Genomic DNA, 18,970 nt, shown 5'->3' with positions numbered 1-18,970 from the left:
GAGTTCATTTGCAACATGATCTCTAACAACCTTTTGTGAATCGCTGCTTTCCAGATTACAGCTCCTTGCACTATAACAACCTTCGTGGTTCCTCTCTGTAAGATGGTGGATTCTCCATTCCTTGGAATTTTTAAATCAAGATTGTCTGTCTTTCTAAAAGATATGCTCTAGCTCAGTCCCTGAGCTCTCCCTGACACTGTTTAGGAAGGCAGCAAGCCTATCTGTGGTATCAAAAAGATTGAGAAACACTGCTCTAGCTCAACCAAAATGTATGGACTCAATGCAGGAATTGCTGGGCGAGCTTCTCTGGCTTGTGTTATGCAGACAGAGAGACTAGACAATTATCCCTTTTGGTCTTAACATCTATTAATCTCTTCCAGTAGTGGTCTCATCAATGCTTACAAAGAGGTAATACCACTTGTGACCCAAGATGCCTAGGATACCCCACACTGAAAATGCCAAGGTCAGAGCAGGCTGCAAAAAGAAGAGCAGATTCTCCCAAAAACTGGTGGTTAACACTGTAGTTAGATTCACCCACCAGTCACAAACTGCTCCTGGTCCCCCCCCACTGGTTATCAAGAAGCTGAAAAAAAAGAAATCACACAGCCCCCTTTATTGCATCCCAGTCTCTGGCTCCCAATCAACAAATAGGTCCAGTAAAGTGAGAAGTTATTTAAAACTCTATTCACTTTACAAAATGTTCTTCTGTTCCCCAAAGGGCCAACCACATTACCAGATCAATACTAGTTTGGATCTTAACAAAAATACCATGCTGCCAGCCAATCCATTAATATCTAAAAACTAAAGCTTTTATTATAAAAGAAAGAGAAGAGAGTTGTTAAATGGTCAAAGCAATCAGATACGTACATATGACTTCAGAGTCCATATATCAAGTTCTTAGCAGCATTGGTGAGTTTGCTGGCTTGTAAAGTCCCTCTGGAATACATCCACAGCTTGGATGGGTCTATCAATCCTTTGTCCAAAACTTCAGTTTGTAGAGAAGTTACTCCAAAGGTGAGAGAAGCAGAGCTAAAGAAAAATGGAGACGATGCAGTTACCTTTTTTATATCCTTTTCCATGTGACTTGTATTTCCTTTATCCCAAATACAAACTCAAAGCGCATGGGCATGGAAAAGTTCTTAGAGTCCCCTGTCCACAGGCATGTCTCTACCTGTCCTGCTGACTCACAGGCATAGCCCCTAGCTTCTCTCAATAGGTTCATTGTACAGCTGATTGCCCTTGATGGGCCATTAAGCAGTCTGGATAGTGCTGATGCCAATCTGCCTGGCTGTGTCACCAAGAAACACAGCACAGGTTTGAGATACAGATATATCATACATATTTGTAACTCACAATACAAAGATGATACATATTATATATAAACAAGATTATCATACTTAGCAAATCATAACTTTTCCACTTCCATGGCATATCTTGTAAGATTCATTGCAATTTTGTAATATTAATATCAATCATATAAATGGTCACCTATATTCCATACAAAAAGAAAAGGAGGACTTGTGGCACCTTAGAGACTAACCAATTTATTTGAGCATAAGCTTTCGTGAGCTACAGCTCACTTCATTGGATGTGTTATGCAGGCAGAAAGACTAGACAATTATCCCTTTTGGTCTTAACATCTATTAATCTCTTCCAGTAATGGTCTCATCAATGCTTACAAAGAGGTAATACCACTTGTGACCTAAGGTGCCTAGGATAACCCACACTGAAAATGCCAAGGTCAGAGCAGGCTGCAAAAAGGAGAGCAGTGTCACACCCCTAACACACTCCTGCACAATATTCACCAATTGTCCCAAACTCCATTCTGGCCTCTGGGGGACACCACATTGTGTATCACAACTTGACCCTGGTCACATTAGTGCTGGGCAAACGTAATATGATTTTTAGAAACCCACGTAATTCCTTCGTAGTTGGGTTGTGATAGGGGCTCAGACCTAACCATCTGGACTGAGCTCTATGCAGGGAGGATGATTATAGAGTGATTGAGGTAAATGCAAAGTTGTTTCCTTTTCCAGTACTTCTGCTTCCTTTTTTCAACAGTTTTGTTCACAAACGAACAAATATCTGGGGCTTTTAATCATTTTACTCGGAGTTTTCCAGGCTGCTGTCTGCAGTGTCACTGTTTCTGTCTTCTTGCCTAGAAGACATAAGCAGTTCCAACATGCTGCGTGTGCTGTATGGGCAGGGAAGTTGAAAATGCTTTTGCGGTTTTATAAAAAAAGGTGGATTATATCTATGGAGACCACACTCCCTCAGCCTCTCTTCAGAGACTTCCTCATTCTCACACCCAAACGATACAACAATGGCTCCAGTCTGCCTTGCCCCACTTCCACAGAACAGCATGTCGTCAGTGTGCACACAAGGCTGAGAATCACAGCCGATGCTGTAAACATGTGGTTTGGTTTATGTTGAGTCCCAGTGTCACAATGAGGCGGCCCTTCCTTCGTTTGAACCCCAGCATAAGCGTGCTCTAAACAGAAGTGGAGAGAAAGGGTAAAAGGAAATGTAAGAAGGAAAAACAGACCTCAGACATGAAGGCCGGATGAAATACTGGGGAGAGGAAATGAACATGAAACAAAAGGGAGAAAGTGAACCCTCACCCAGGGGCCTGGAGAGAAGCTATGGGCACTTCCTGATACTTATGGACCCCTCCATGTTCACAGCCTTGCAGCAGAACTCCTCCCACTTCCCCACCCACACGGGTCATCCCGTGGTGTGCAGACAAATTACAACAGGAAAAGCAGGAGGGAAGCCGACTAAGGAGCTGTGAATTGTGATGCATTCATACTCCCGCAGTGATCTGTGCAGGCCTAGGCCAGAGCCCGGGATGGAGCGATGCAGAGTGGTGCAGACGGAGGAAAGACAAGTGATGGGGGCAATACAACAGCTGTTTGGAAAACACTCCTGGTTGGCTCCGCTTCCATGCTGTTGTTACCCGAGTCAAAGGAGAACGTAGGGCATGAAATGTACAGCAGCCCTGCAGGCACGGAGGAGTATTACTGGGGGGGCTCGTTAATACAGTGTCTGGATCTACCCATCTAGGGAAAGAGGGAGGAGGCCCTTTCCAATAGTCACCTAGCAGCTAACACATAAGGGTTGTTAGGGATAATGCTGGCTCTAGCTGTGGGCGGTGGGTGAACCCCCCTCACCTGCCAGAGCCCTGAGTGCCCACCTGAGGAGCCCCTGCAGCAGAAGGAGCCCCAGCCCACCTTCCCCAACCCGCCACTCACCCCACCCAGCGCAGCCCCATGCCGCTGCCAGGCCTTCAAGTAGAGGGGGAGGAAGGGCAGGGCCTTGGGGCTCAACATGGGCGGGGCCACACCCCAGGTCAGGGGAGGCTTAGCCTGCCGTGGCCTAGGATACCCGCTGCCCATGGCTGTAATCCTTTCATCTTGGGGAGCCCCGAAATCAGTTTGAAGAGGGTGTGTCAGACCGAGAGGCAGACAGAGTCAAACAAGCCCACAGGCAGCTCAGGGGCTGGCTAGGAGAATAGAAACTGGTGCTAGTCTGTCCCTGTGACATCAAAGGGAAGCTAGTCTGACTTAGCTTGCAGTGAAGCAGAGACAAAATGTGCATGGTAGGAGTTTGTTGTTTTAAAACCCATTTTTCTCTGATGCTTTGTTCCAACTGCTAAATAAAAACCCTTTGTTGGAAGGAGGTTGTTGGTCACTGTCCCTGGATCCTGAAGGGAGGAAGCACAGCTGCCCTCGACTCAGCCAGGCCTGCAGAGTGAGAAGCAGTTGGTATATACGGGGTAGCATACCAGGGTCCAGTCTGAGAGCTGAAGTGTCATGTGATTCCCCACTGAGATAGGGAACGGCAAGAAGCCGAACATCTGAAGTGGGTGCATTCAGAGAGCAGAAAGGACCAAAAGGTCAACTTGCCCCATAAGCATGGCAATTACATATGGAACCCATCTGCCAGGTGGAATCGGCAGTAAAAAGGGCCTGGTTCAATATCCAGGGGCTCCTCTTAACGTTACAAAACAAACCTGGCTTGAGCCCCTGCACCTACACTCCCCCAACCCCATCTCTAGGGGGCAGTACTTCCCCCATTACAAACACTGAGTCCATGTACAACGAAAGAAAACTTTTATCATGAGACGAAACCACAACATGAATTTGGGGAAACACTGCAACAATGAGTTGAAATTACACAAACAATAAGTAACACAGCTGCCCCAGCGTATCTTGTGCAATGCCCTTGGCCTCAGTTTCCCACCTTGAGGTGTGAAAGTCCAAGGGACGAAAGTCTCTAACATACCATTCCCCTTTCTTTCTGCTGTACCACACTCACAGTTTGGTTTCTGAGGCCAGCAATGTCCCAGAGTCCAAGGCTGGGTCCTTCTCCAGTCCCTGAAGGGGGTGGGGGTGGCCGAGTGACTCCTTTGCCTCTGCTCCCCGCTGTCACTGCAGCCTCTGCCACTGCTTGTCACTGTCACTGCTGCTGCTGCTGGCCATTGCTGTAACTGCCTCATCTTTTTACTGAAACCCTGTCCCTGTACCATGTCAAAGGCTCAACCCGTAAATCAGTGATTTCAGAATTCGTGATCAATGAGGTTAAAGTTATGGTGACCTCTCAATAAGGGCATGCTAAGGATACTTCTGCTGCCTTTTATTCATACAAGAAGAACATTTATTACCCCTGCGTTCAATACTAAAGTAAATTTTAACCCAAAACAGCCAAAATTGCTCACTTACAGGAAAGCAGGTCTGTCTGCTGGTCACCTAGGCAGAGTGGCTGTGGCTATGCAAACAGTCTACTCCCGAGGTCTTTTCCCTTAGTTCATCACTAGATGTCAGGGGAGAGCTCATTCAAACCCTGATTACATATATACTGAACAAGAGACTCTTCTGCGGTCAAACAGCAAAGTCTTGCCCTGCAGACTCTGCCGGGTCTGTAAATCCTGAATGCCTCCACTCCCTCTCCTGCTGGCTAAGGAAAGACGTTGCATTTTGTATGGACTTGCAGAGCACCAGTTAACACAGTGAAAAAATACAATCCCTTCCTTCTAAGGGTTTGACCTATTAACTATAAAGCTCAGTAGATTTCAAACCCAGACCTGCAGAGCTGCCAGGCAGAAGACACCTCCAGGCTGCCAACCAGCAGCGGCTGCCAGCTTATGCTCGCTACATACAACCTACAGCACCACTGCAGACCCCAAGGAGTCCCACTGCAAGTGATCTGAGAGGCAGTAGCCTCATGGCTCCTTGCCCTACATAAACCCAAGTGGTGTTCCAGGAAGCAGGGGTCAGCAACGTGTCCGTACACAGACACAAGTGTTTGTGGTAAAAATTTAGAGGTCTGGGGTAATTTTTCAAGAAATGTTAAATGACCAAATGACATAACCCACCACCCGCAATGTTTGTCACTAAGCACAGTAATTTTGTCAAGTGTCCATCGCGCAACATGGCCAACCCCTGCCAAAAAGTGTCTAGGTAACAGGATGGATTTTCTGTAGGTGCCTGGCCATTCCTGCTCTTCAACCTCAGCTTGATTTGGACCGCGCCTCCTGACCTGGCACTTGAAACCCAACTCGATCTCTGATCCTCAAGATCAATCCCTGCCTGGAACTTGATGACAAACTCTGCTCCACTTTGCTCAGCCTCAGGCTTGACACTGCTCTTGTCAGGATTCTGACAGTTTGCCTGGACCACCTTAGCCCAGGGTGAAGATCTACCCTGTGGGAACATGGAGGCAATGGGCGACTTCCTACTCAGCATGCCCCAGATGATACTGGAGATGCCGGAAGGGGCTGACCAGCCCCAGGAGGAGCGCCTCACGCTGCGAGCCCCAGTATTGCAGCTTGCAACAGAGAACCAAGCACTGCACAGGCAATCCGCCCAGCTCCGTGAGGAAAACGTGGCTCTGTGGGCCCAACTGGAATAGCACGCCGTACATAACCCACTGCCATGAGAGCAGGTGACCCAGCTACGGAACAAGAACACTGCACTCCAGACATACACTACGGCTACGCATGCAGACCTGGGGCCACCAGTCCCCCTCCCAGAATGTTTTAATGGGGATCACCAAAAATTCAGGGGGTTTCTTAACCAATGCTGCCTGCAGTTTCTGCTCCATCTCCCTAGTCCTACCACACCAAAATAGGACTCATTAAAGAGGAGAGATGCATTGGACTGGACCTCTCTCCTGCTTGAATTAGGCAGCCTGATGCTAACTGAACAGAATGCCTTCCTCCAGGTGTTTTGTGCTCAACGATCCCCACAGAGCCCGCTCTGTCAAGGGCAGGGACCAGCCTCCTCCTGTGCGGCGTGTGTTCAGTGACGAGTCTCTTCCACAGAGTGGAACAAAGCGGCCCAGCTCTACCAGTTCTGGGGGGACTATGCTTGGAGATTAAGGATGAGCGAGCTCATTTGGAGGCCCTGACCGACATAGACACCTTTGTCAATCTTGTCATACACATCAACAATAGGCTCCAAGAGCAACGTGAGGAAAGGAAGGGGTCTAGGCCACCCCTGACCAGCGCCCCTTGGTACCTGTCTCGGACCTGGGACCCACACTCCTGCAGCCTGATACCATTCACAGCCGTGTCGCCTCTGAGGAAAAAGCAACACTGCCACCACAGCCTGTGTTTCTACTGTGGAGGATCCAGCCACACTCGCACCAACTGCCCATCACAATCTTTAGCACAGCCCAGTTCAGGAAATGATCACACCCAGGCCTGGTTGAGGGGGTCGGCCTGGGAAAGCCCCGAGGTAATGCCCCCACTCCTCACCAAGACATGCTCCAGGCATGGTGAGCACTTCCTGCACCTCAGAGTTTGGGTCTGCCTCCATACCCGAGGGGAGCCATACTGAATTCCCCACAGTGGGCACTGGTGGATTCCGGGGCAGTAGACAACTTGACAGATGCTGATGCTGCCCAAGTCTTGGGTATTCCAGTACAACTGAAGACAGTCCCTGACCTAGTGGAAACTATGGATGGCTCACTCCTTTCATCCTGACCAGTGACACGATAAACAATACCTCTGGAAGTTGCCATTCTGGACCGTCAGGATGTCTTTCATTTTGCATGATTCACTCACCACGCTTCCTCACAATCCTCAGCATTTCATGGCTGGCAGCTCATGATCAGCACATCCTTAGGCATGAATGCAAGGAATGCCTGGCAAGTCTATGGGCATGGGAGAACTTCTACAGATATCTGTGTGAGCTGGGTTCCTTTAAACTGATGGCCAACCCATAAACCTCTTGTAACCCTTATCAACGGGAAATACCTGGATCAGACATTGCTAAGATGCCAGCATCTTTTGATTGGGCTAATGCAACTTAACCCAATCACTGAATACATTCCTAGGTGTTGACACACTGTTGTAGAGCCCAGCATCACACTCAAATGCTGATGGGCTAGAGGAAGATGTAAAGGCTTACATGGATGAGGTGAAAACTTACACGCCAGCGTCAGGTAGGCGACTATACCCACTACAAAAAACAACCTGGGCAGATAAGCAACTTCAAGAAGTTTTTAGTTACATTTGGGCAGGATGGCCCAAGTACCTAAAGAACACTGTGGCCATGGCAAGAGACTTTTGCTAGACACGGGCAATTACGCAAGTCCAGTAGATTAGCGATTAAAGGGGATCACATTGTCATCCCAAGCTCTTTGAGAGGAGAAATTCTAGACCTCATCCATGAAGCACTGTGACAGGGTGGGGGTAGCCTGTCCAGTGTGGGGTGAATGCACCCCGTGAATAAGCCCACTGGACTGTCCTTGGCCTCAAGACTGTAATGACTAATGGTCAGAGCCAATGGAGTTGTCTCTCCTCCCAGAGCTATAAGGCCTAGCGCTCAGAACCAATATGGCTGCCCCCACTCTCGGGGATGAGCAGCCCAGTGGCCAATAGGGGAACTGGGCCGCCACCTAGGAGTGAGTGATGGCAGGGGTAGGGGGACCCAGGCCCTCCCTGCTCCACCAGGTCCTGGCCCAGGCCTTATCAATGGCAATGTGTGCCACTACTGAGTCAGTGCGGCTCAAACTGAAACATTCTAGCTTCTTGCAGGACTATAACTAGTCCCCCCGGGCCGCTTCCGACCATGTCTCTTGGCCCTAGTCTATACTACAAGTTTAGGTCGAATTTAGCAGCGTTAGATCAATTTAACCCTGTACCAGTCCACACGACTAAGCCATTTTTGTCGACTTAAAGGGCTCTTAAAATCAATTTCTGTACTCCTCCCCAACGAGGGGATTAGTGCTGAAATCATTACCGGGTCAAATTTGGGGTTGTGTGGATGCAATTCGGCAGTATTGGCCTACGGGAGCTATCCCAGAGTGCTCCATTGTGACCACTCTGGACAGCACTTTCAACTCAGATGAACTAGCCAGGTACACAGGAGAAGCACCAGGAACTTTTGAATTTCATTTCCCGTTTGGCCAGCGTGGTGAGGTCATCAACAGAGGTGACCAATACAGAGCTCTTCAGCACAGGTGACCATGCAGTCCCAGAATTGCAAAAGAGCTCCAGCATGGACCGAATGGGAGGTACTGGATCTGATCGCTGTATGGGGAAACGAATCCGTGCTATCAGAATTCCATTCCAAAAGACGAAATGCCAAAATATTTGAAAAAAAATCTCCAAGGGCATGATGGACAGAGGCTATAACAGGGGCCCACAGCAGTGCCACATGAAAATTAAGATGCTCAGGCAAGCCTACCAAAAAACCAATGAGGCAAATGGCCACTCCGGGTCAGAGCCCCAGACATGCCGCTTCTATGATGAGCTGCATGCAATTCTAGGGGGTGCCCCTGCCACTACCCCACCCCTGTACGTGGACACCTGCAAGGGGGGAATCTCATGCAACAGGGATGAGGATTTTGGGAACAAGGAAGATGAGGAGGAGGACGAGAATGAAACCGTTCTCCCCGACAGCCAGAAACTGTTTATCACCCTGGAGCCAATACCCTCCCAATCCTCCCAAGGCATGCTCCCAGACCTTGAAGGCAGAGAAGGCACCTCTGGTGAGTGTACGTTTGTAAATATAATACATGGTTTAAAAGCAAACGTGTTTAATGATTAATTTGCCCTGAAGACTTGGGATGCATTCGCAGCCAGTACAGCTACTGGAAAAGTCTGTTAACGTGTCTGGGGATGGAGCAGAAATACTCCAGGGACATCTCAATGAAGCTCTCCTGGAGGTACTCCCAAAGCCTTTGCAAAAGGTTTCTGGGGAGTTCAGCCTTATTGCGTCCTCCATGGTAGGATGCTTTACCATGCCAGGCCAGTAGCACGTAGTCTGGAGTCATTGTATAACAAAGCATGGCAGCATATGGTCCGTGTTTGCTGGCATTCAAGCAACATCCGTTCTTTATCTCTCTGTGTTATCCTCAGGAGAGTGATATCATTTGTGGTCACCTGGTTGAAATAGGGGAATTTTATTAAGGGGACATTCAGAGGTGGCCGTTCCTGCTGGGCTGTTTGCCTGTGGCTGAAAAGAAATCATCCCCGCTGTTAGCCACGCGGTGAGGGGAGGGGTGAAGCGATGATCCCAGAGAATGGGGGAGGGGGAGTGACCCTGTACCAAAAGCACGTGCTATATAATGTTAACAGCTTGGTTCACCATGAAAGAGTCTACCCCTTGTTCTCTAAAAATGTATCTTTTCAAATACTACTCTCTCTTTTTTTCCTCCCGCAGCTGCAAATGTTTCAACGCTCCCCCTATCATCTCCATCCCAGTGGCTAGTGCAGATAAGAAGGCGAATAAAACCACACTTGCAATGAAATGTTCTCTGAGCTCATGCAGTCCTCCTGCACTGAAAGAGCTCAGCAGAATACGTGGAGGCAAACAATGTCAGAGTCCAGGAAAGCACAAAATGAACGCGAGGACAGGAGGAGGGAGCAAGAGGAGAGGTGGCAGGATCAAGATGATAGGTGGCGGCAGTGTGATGAGAGGAGGCAGGATGTAATGCTGAGGCTACTGGAGGATCAAACGGATATGCTCCGGCGTATGGTTGAGCTGCAGGAAAGGCAGCAGGAGCACAGACTGCTGCTGCAGCCCCTGTGTAACCAACTGCCCTCCTCCCCAAGTTCCATAGCCTCCTCACCCAGACCCCCAAGAACGCGGGGGGGGGCACTCCGGGCACCCAACCACTCCACCCCAGAGGGCTGCCCAAGCACCAGAAGGCTGGCATTCAATAAGTTTTGAAGCGCAGTGTGGCCTTGTCCTTCCCTCCTCCCCTCATCCACCACCCCACCTGTGCTTCCGTCCTCCGCCACCCTTCTCGGGCTACTTTGGCAGTTATCCCCCTATTTGTGTGATGAATTAATAAAGAATGCATGATTTTGAAACAACAATGACTTTATTGCCTCTGCAAGTGGTGATCGAAGCGGGGAGGTCGGTTGGCTTACAGGGAAGTAGAGTGAACCAAGGGGGCAGGTTTTCATCAAGGAGAAACAAACAGAACTGTCACACCATAGTCTAGCCAGTCATGAAACTGGTTTTCAAAGCTTCTCTGATGCGCAGCGTGCCATGCTGTGCTCTTCTAATTGCCCTGGTGTCGGGCTGTGCATAATCAGTGGCCAGGCGATTTGCCTCAACCTCCCACCCCGCCATAAACGTCTCCCCCTTACTCTCAGATATTGTGGAGCACACAGCAAGCAGCAATAACAATGGGAATATTGGTTTCGCTGAGGTTTAACCAAGTCAGTAAACTGCGCCAGCGTGCTTTTAAATGTCCAAATGCACATTCTACCACCATTCTGCACCTGCTCAGCCTATAGTTGAACAGCTCCTGACTACTGTCCAGGGTGCCTGTGTATGGCTTCATGAGCCATGGCATTAAGGGGTGGGCTGGGTCCCCAAGGATAACTATAGGCTTTTCAACATCCCCAACAGTTATTTTCTGGTCTGGAAAGTAAGTCCTTTCCTGCAGCTGTTCAAACAGACCAGAGTTCCTGAAGATGCAAGCATCAAGCACCTTTTCCGGCCATCCCATGTTGATGTTGGTGAAACGTCCCTTTTAATCCACCAACGCTTGCAGCACCATTGAAAAGTACCCCTTTCAGTTTATATACTGGCTGCCAAGGTGGTCTGATCCCAAGATAGACAAAACACATATCCCTATCGCCCCACCACAGTTACGGAATCCCATTGCAGCAAAGCCATCCACTATGACCTGCACATTTCCCAGAGTCACTACCCTTGATAGCAGCAGCTCAGTGACTGCATTGGCTACTTGGATCACAGCAGCCCCCACAGTAGATTTGCCCACTCCAAATTGATTCCCGACTGATCAGTAGCTGTCTGGCGTTGCAAGCTTCCACAGGGCTATCGTCACTCACTTGTGAACTGTGAGGACTGCTCTCATCTTGGTATTCTTGCGCTTCAGGGCAGGGGAAAGCAAGTCAAAGTTCCATGAAAGTGCCCTTACACATGCAAAAGTTTTGCAGCCACTGGGAATCATCCCAGACCTACAACACTATGCGGTCCCACCAGTCTGTGCTTGTTTCCTGGGTCCAGAATCAGCGTTCCATGGCATGGGCCTTCCCCATTGCCACCAGGATGTCCAAATTGCCAGGGCCCATATTTTGAGAGAAGTCTGTGTCCATGTCCTCATCACTCTCGTCACCGCGCTGCCATCGCCTCCTCACCTGCCTTTTCAGTGTCTGGTTCTGAACATACTGCAGGATAATGTGCGAGGTGTTTACAATGTTCATAACTGCCGCAGTGATCTGAGCGGGCTCCATGCTTGCCATGGTATGGCATCTGCAGAAGAGCAGAGTTTCAGCGGAAGTGGTGGATGATGGTTAGCAGGCCTACTGCACCGTCTGCTGAAAACAGTATGGCACCCGCACGGAAAAAAGGCGTGAAACGACTGTCTGCCATTGCTTTCGCAGAGGGAGGGGGCGACTGATGACATGTACCCAAAACCACCTGTGACAATGTTTTTGCCCCATCAGGCATTGGGAGCTTAACCCAGAATTCCAATGGGTGGCGGAGACTGCAGGAACTGTGGGATAGCTACCCACAGTGCAATGCTCTGAAAGTCAACGCTAGCCATGGTACTGTGGACACACTCTGCCAACTTAATGCGCTTAGTGGGGACACACACAATCGACTGTATAAAATCGCTTCCTAAAAAATCAACGTCTATAAATTCGACGTAATTTCACAGTGTAGACATACCCTTGGAGTTGCTATTGAGCCATCATCGGGGTCTCCAGGCTTCTCTGCATGTTCCGTTCCCAGTGACTCTGGTCCCTCTCGGGCATACGCATGTACTTGGGCGTCTGTCTGTGTCTCGGCATCTCCGGCTTCCGCAATCAGGGATTCCCGCTGTTCCTGGACTGGACCTGGCAAGGAGCATCCTTCCTCCTTGGCAGTCACTCCAGACTATTGTTGCACCTGGAGCATGCCCAGTAGGGACATGGGGGCGTGGCTTCCTCAGCCCACAGTGAGGAGTTAACCCTTCCCCATCCAGTGCGGGGTGAGTGCAGCCCGTTACAAGCACATAAAGGCCAGCTAGTCAGGGTGGTGGCCTGGAATCAGCAAAGGGGCATGAAGAATGCAGAACCTTCATGTAAACACTACAGAACTAACTGACCAACACAATGCACAGAGCCTCTGATAACAACACCTCTACCAGACAGATCCTGGAAGAGGCTAGCAGCGGATCTATGTGAATTCAGAGGACCTCATTGCCTAGCTGTAGTGCATTATGTTTCTAGATATATTGAAATAATATATTTGAAAGACACAACATGTTGCAGTGTTACTGAGAAATGAAACCGGTGAATGTTCTTTAAGTATTCCAGAATCACTAGTGATGGACAACACTCTACAGCTCACCACAACTGAATTTCAGTCATTTGAAACATAGGATACTGAGTGCATCACTAGCAGCCTCCACTACCCACAAGGAAAGGGAGGGTCTGAGCAGGCTGTACAGACAGCTAAGAAAATATTGAAGCAGGAAGATCCATTCCTTGCTCTTCGGAATTATCAACACCGTTAGTAGCTACCAGCTATAGCCCAGCTCAGCTCCTGATAGGAGGGCAACTCAGGACAACTGTTCCAAGAATAGAAAAGAATCTAGCCCCAAAGTGCCCAGACCAGAGAAGAGTAGCCAAATCCAGTCAAAAGAAGCTTATAAACACGTTCATTACCAACTCCTCTCAAAGAATTGCCAGATCTGAATCTAGTTGAGCACATTTGCATTAAACTGGATGGAGGAAAAAAGATGGAGAACCCCAGCTGTTGTAAAGAAAAAGAATGCATGGCCCGATCATAGAACTAGAAGGGACCTCAAGAGATCATCTAGTCCAATCCCCTGTACTCATGGCAGGACTAAGTATTATTTAGACCATCTCTAAGAGGCTAGGAGCCAACCACACCCACAGCAGAACTGCTGGGGGCCCTAGAAAAGAGCAGCTGCATTGGTCAGGAATCAAACCCAGGACACCTGCGTGAGACTTCTACCATTGAACCATCAATGCCCTGCTCAGCTATGCTAGTGAGACCGACAGAGCGTTCAGCCCAAATCTTTCACGTCTTCCCTTTGTTCCAGAAATTGTTCAGTCAACTGAGCAAACTCTACAAATTGCAGGTGCAGAACCAGGGGAAGACAATTCACCTATTCTAAACCTGCCAGGAGAGTTGATGCAAATAAAAGACAACCTAGTCACCCATTCTAGCTGTGTAGTTAAACAGTATGATTCAGGGAGAAGGAACAGGTGGACATGTGGAAATTTTAAGTTACTTTTAAAAAAATAGTTGTATCATTTTTAAAACTGTCAAAATGGGCTGTGGGGGGAGGGAAGGGAAGGGAAGATGTGAAGCTGCATTGTAACGTGTCATCACTAGGGAGTGCTGTGTGAAGAATAAAGCAGCCTGTCTTGACTCAGTGCTGGACACAGGCTACGTTGCCCTCCCCCTCCTTTTTAAAAAACAAAACAAAACCAATGAAGCTGTTGAGAGTGTCCATTTCGCCTCCATCTTTGTGTCACTAACCTGGCACTGGTGATTGCCTTTCCCCTTTCCCCTGGATGCCGCTTCCCTGGCGCTCACAGTGGCCCTCCCCTGCCCCTGGCAGCCCCACCCTGCTCTCCCATCAGCTGGCAGACACCAGGCTTTGGCTCACAGTTCTGCTTCCCTTCTCCATGGCAGCCCCTAGCAGCTTCTCTCCCTGTAGCAGCCTCCTGCGCTGAGGCATCGCTGCCAGTCCCACCTGGCAGGGGCAGCAGGAAGGATATTGCTCCCCTGGGTTTTCCCATTCTGCTCCTCGGGATCTCTGTGCTGACTCCCTGCCATCAGCATGAAAGGGGGGACCTAGGGCCACACCTGGCCAGCTCCCCGCATCTTGTCTGCATGGCGCTCTCCAGCTCCGCAGGCTGCTGGGGGCTACCTGCTAGGCAAAGGCAATAGTGGTCAACAGCAGGATGCTCTGCCCTAGTGGTCAACAGCAGGATGCTCTGCCCAAGTGCTGGCTAATTCCAGCAAAATATGGGGAACCATGGAGCCCCTGGTATCACGTTAGCAAAGAGCCACAGCTTCAAGCACCTCTGCAACTGTCTGTGGATCAAAGAACTGACTGATGGTACCCTTGACATCTGCCAGCATAACAGCACCCTTAGCTCATCTCTGCCCATCCTCCCTCTAGTGGGCCATTCTGACTCCCTCCACGCCATTTCTCCCAAATGAACAGTAATGGTGGGAGGCAGGGGGCATGCACACAGTTCCTGGAGTGGAGGGCAAGATGGGGGACCCTGGTATGGGGAGGATGTAGGCCACACAGAATACCTAGCAGCGGGGAAATTGGGGGACACTGCTAAAAGGGGGGCACACAGCCTCTAGCATTGGGAGAAGGGGGAGTGGAGTGCACACAGAATCCCTGGCAGGGTGGAGACCCTGGGATGGAGGAAGGGGAATGGGTAGCATGGGACAGAAGAGGGGAATGGAGGTGCAGAGGGGAGAATGGAGGAACCTGGAATGAGGGGAATAGGGAAATGGCATGGCAGAAAGAGAGGAGATTGGGGGAGCCCACAGAACCCCAGACATGGGAGAAGGCAGGAATAGGGGCACATAGATCCCCCAGTGCAGGGAGAGGTTGGGGGACCCTGCTTTAGGAGATGGGGGCAAGGTGGCCACCAGTGCTCCTGGCATGGGTGGAAGGTGGGAAAGGAGGTGCCCACAGAGCTGAGGACGTGGGGGACCCTGATATAGGAGGATGGAGGAATAGGGAGCACACAGAACCCCTGGCAATGGGGCGATTGAGGAAGAGTTGCTGGGAGTCTCTGCAATAGAGGGGACAGGAAGGTGGCACCCAGGGGATTGGAGGGGATTGGAGGGTTGCAAGCAGCCTCAGTGCACTCGGCCACAGAAGCTAGGACTCCTCCCTCCCTGCAGTAGGCCACGTGAAGATGGAAAGGAATTTCCCTTACCTCCTTATTGCCATTGCTTCTAAGGCTCCAGGGGGAAGAGGGACAATGTCCTGCTGCTGCCTGAAGTGCCATGAAATGTAGCTGTTTCCCTTCTCTGCCTCTCCAGAGCTCTCAGCCCAGCCCTCCTACCTACCATCCCAACCCCCAACAAGCCCTATCCCCATCATCCCTCCTTCCTCAATGCCCAGGAAAAGCCTTGGCACACAGCTGAGGCCTGAAAATCATTAACTCCATGTTCTGGAAGACCAAGGAGGGCAGCCAGCCAGCAGCAGAACTAAGGACATCCCCATGCACACATAGCCCTCTGTCCCCAGCACCTGCTGCTTTGCCAGGAGTGGGCTGTCAGCTCCAGCACTCGGCCACCTCTGCTGGTATCACAGACCGAACAGGCCCCAGGGAGCCGAGATCCAAACCAGCACCTTCCCCTGCAGGCATCAGACAACCCCCAAACAGGGAAAGGGGCCAAACCCGAGTCATCATTTGTTTACACCAAATACTTTTCCCTGCTCTGCCTCTCCAAGCCACCTGCTCGGAAGTGATGGGCTTGGAAGCAGCTCTCCCAGCAAGCCCTCTCTCGTGGCACAGAGGGCACACGCAGAGGAGGCTTTGGCTACTGCCCTCTGTTGTATTAATGTAGGTGGAATATATGGTGGGATGGGTTGTCACCCTGGGGTGCAGTCTGGGAGCTGTGGGAATTGCTGTGCCCCTCTAACCTCCCAGCTGGGCTGGCCCTTTTTCACACTGCTTGGCTGGTGACACCATCAAGCCTCACCCAGCCCCGTTATCACTCAATACAACAGCAGGTGTCGCCACTCACCGAAACGGAGGTACCTGAGCGCTGTACCTAAGCAACCCAAGTCCAAACAGCAGAGACCAGCCAATTTCCCAGCTCCCCAGGCTCCCTCCCCTCCCCTCCCCCCGCTGGAGTAAACCCAAAATGATACCGTCTTGCACGGCCCAGGGATCTGTAGAATGTAAGTTCACAAATAGTTTGCCCCTCCCTCCGTGTGGAAAGGAATATGCAACAAGCCCATGTTAACCAAGCTGAGACTTTCCCCAGACACGCAAAGGCACACTGGTTCAGAATAAACTTGTTTTTGCTTTATAACTGCAAATAATAGATTAAGTGATTATAAGTGTTAGCAAACAGATCAAAACAGAGTACCCAGCAAATAAACAAAACCACAAACTAAGCCTAACATACTAGATAGATGGGATTTGAATTAGCAATTTCCCAACCTGATTGATAATACAAGCAGTCCACCAGGTTTCCATACACAGGCTAGAAATCCCTTTAGCCTGGGACCAGCACTTCTCCCAGTTCTGTCTTTGTTCCTCAGGTGTTTCCAGGAGTCCTCGTGCAGAGAGTGAAGCCAAGAAATGATGTCACACCCCACCTTATAAAGCTTTAAGATATGGTGGGAACCCTTTGTTCCAAAAACAGTTTCAAATCAGTTTGTGGAAAAATCAGGTACCCAAAATGCAGTTCAGTGTCACCCTGTGGTCTGGTCACATGCCCCTGCATAGCTTGCTAAGGCTTATCTACACTGGCATTTTACAGCACTGCAACCGTCTCGCTCAGGGGTGTGAAAAAACACACCCCCGAGTGCAAATTTCAGCGCTGTAAAGCACCAGCTTAGACAGTGCACCAGTCCTGAGAGCCGCACTCCCAGCCCTGGGAGCTACGCCCCTCGTGGAGGTTTTGTTTTTTTGAGCGCTGGGAGAGCTCTCTCTCCCAGCGCTCTGCCGCGACTGCACAAGCCACATTGCCGGTGTAGACTAGCCCTAAGTCATAGCAACCGTTATCCATTGGCTCTCAGGAAGGCTCACCTGAAGTGCTCTCAGGAAGGCTCACCAGGTGGGGGATAAGCTTCTCCTAAGGCCTATTGTTTTTCTTAATGGCCCATTACCCTGAACAGGCCTTTCCCAACCAGCTGTCTAGACTGGAAGCATCTTGCCTAGTGGGTGTCACCCTGGTGCCACCACATTTGAAATGCAGATACATAGTCAATATTTATAACTCCAGATACAAAAATGATACATGCACGCAAATAGGATAATCATATTCAAACAACTGTAACTTTTCCAATGCCACCAGACAAGACATATCTTGTACAAGATCCATCATAATTACATCATAATCGTACAACTCTGAAGAATATGGGGCGTAGTGTCACATATGGGCCCGAAGAATTAGAGGTGTTGACATAAGCCAGGCACTGTCCAACATTAAACAGTGTTACGTCAGGGTCAGGGGCTGGTATACAGAGACCGCAACCTGCATATGTACCATGGCAAACACTGTAAAATTTGTGCCAACGTTTATAAGGTTCGTGATAAAAATACACAAAAGGAAAAGAATCAAAGTGAGGGGAAGAGCACTGAAACGGATTGTTTATACAAAACAAAATCAAAACCTATCAAAGCCCTTTTTGGAGACAGTGAATATTGGTTAAAGTCTCTTATTCAGTTAAACTGGCCTTCCTGGTGGGGAAGAAAGAGTAAATTCTGCTGTTCCGTTCTGAAGCGGGAATGATAATCACTTCCCTGCTTCAGACAAAACAGACAGACCCAAAATGGAGAGAAGAGTAAGATAGTAAAGATGGGGGAAATACCACTTTTGTTGCTGTACTCAGGCTACAGTGAGCCTGGTTAGTCACGGACAGATACTTATGGCCAGCAGGTCAGCTGTTGCTCTGGACCCAGGCTCACTTTCCCAGTCAGGGACATCATCTGGTTGGTGTGGACAGGTCCCTGTCCTTCACTGGTCCTTCTCAGGCTGAGCAGAGCCAGATGGGCCGTTTCACCTCTCCATGCTGGTGCCATGCAGGACAGTGGATTTCAGGATCAGGTGAAAAGATGGGAGAGAGAAAGGACAAGAGGAAGATTTTTTTTTTTTTTGTGGGGGGCAGAAAGGAGCACATGAGGGAGGAAAAAAGAGCAGGATCTCACATGTATCAGGTGGGGTCCTTGCTGGTGCAGTGATGATGGTCAAGGGGAATCAAGGGCTGGTATCAAGGGGTCACAATCCTTCCACCCCACACAGTAAAAGTCTTCCCTCCCTCCCCAGCCCACAAAAAAAAAATCTCTTTAAGGGCCCCAAAAAGGCAATGAGTGAAATAATCCATCCTCTCATTATTTTGTCCACCTCATTTCTGACACTCCAGTTTTGGTTCATTGATTTTTGATCCTCTGCTCCTCTTGTTTACCAGTCATAATCTGAAGGCAGTCCTTGAGGGGGATCAATAGACCCTTCTGTCCCCTTAGAAAACTGTGTAAGAAAAGATGGGCTATAACAGATCATTGTGACAAGTCATGAACCTTTGCCCACTTTTCACCTGTTAGGCTAACAATTAAAGCAGGCCTGCTCGGCTCTGTTATTACAACCCCTTCCCATCATAGGATTGGCTGCAGCTGGTTAAATCAGACTTTTTCCTGCTGAACCCCAGAGCCTGGCTGAGGCCTGGCGAAGGAGCCAGGTAGCACAGCCCAGGTGAGCCAGATGGCACATTAGCTGCTGCCTCAAAGTGCAGAGCTCAAGCAATGCAATTTCAG

At 49.6% G+C, this 18,970-nt stretch overlaps 1 protein-coding gene across 3 annotated transcripts in view; it reads right to left on the bottom strand.

The window, feature by feature from the left end:
- TOR4A (torsin family 4 member A) overlaps positions 1–18,970 on the bottom strand; it is a 93,949-nt gene that overhangs the window by 34,982 nt on the left and 39,997 nt on the right. For 2 of the 3 annotated variants that reach the window (XM_073314174.1, XM_073314175.1), the window contains 2 exons: positions 18,031–18,686; positions 868–1,029 (listed from right to left, as the gene is read on the bottom strand). The gene's annotated coding sequence lies outside the window, so the exon portion shown is untranslated. Of the gene's footprint in view, positions 1–867; positions 1,030–15,415; positions 15,443–18,030; positions 18,687–18,970 lie in introns of those variants that run through there. The other variant, XM_073314178.1, reaches the window with a different exon arrangement.

The sequence above is a fragment of the Lepidochelys kempii genome, chromosome 16, assembly GCF_965140265.1.
Source record: "Lepidochelys kempii isolate rLepKem1 chromosome 16, rLepKem1.hap2, whole genome shotgun sequence".
Classification (NCBI taxonomy): domain Eukaryota; kingdom Metazoa; phylum Chordata; order Testudines; family Cheloniidae; genus Lepidochelys; species Lepidochelys kempii.
The sequence above is the reverse complement of the archived record's forward strand: the minus strand, read 5'-3'. Positions and strand labels throughout refer to the sequence as shown.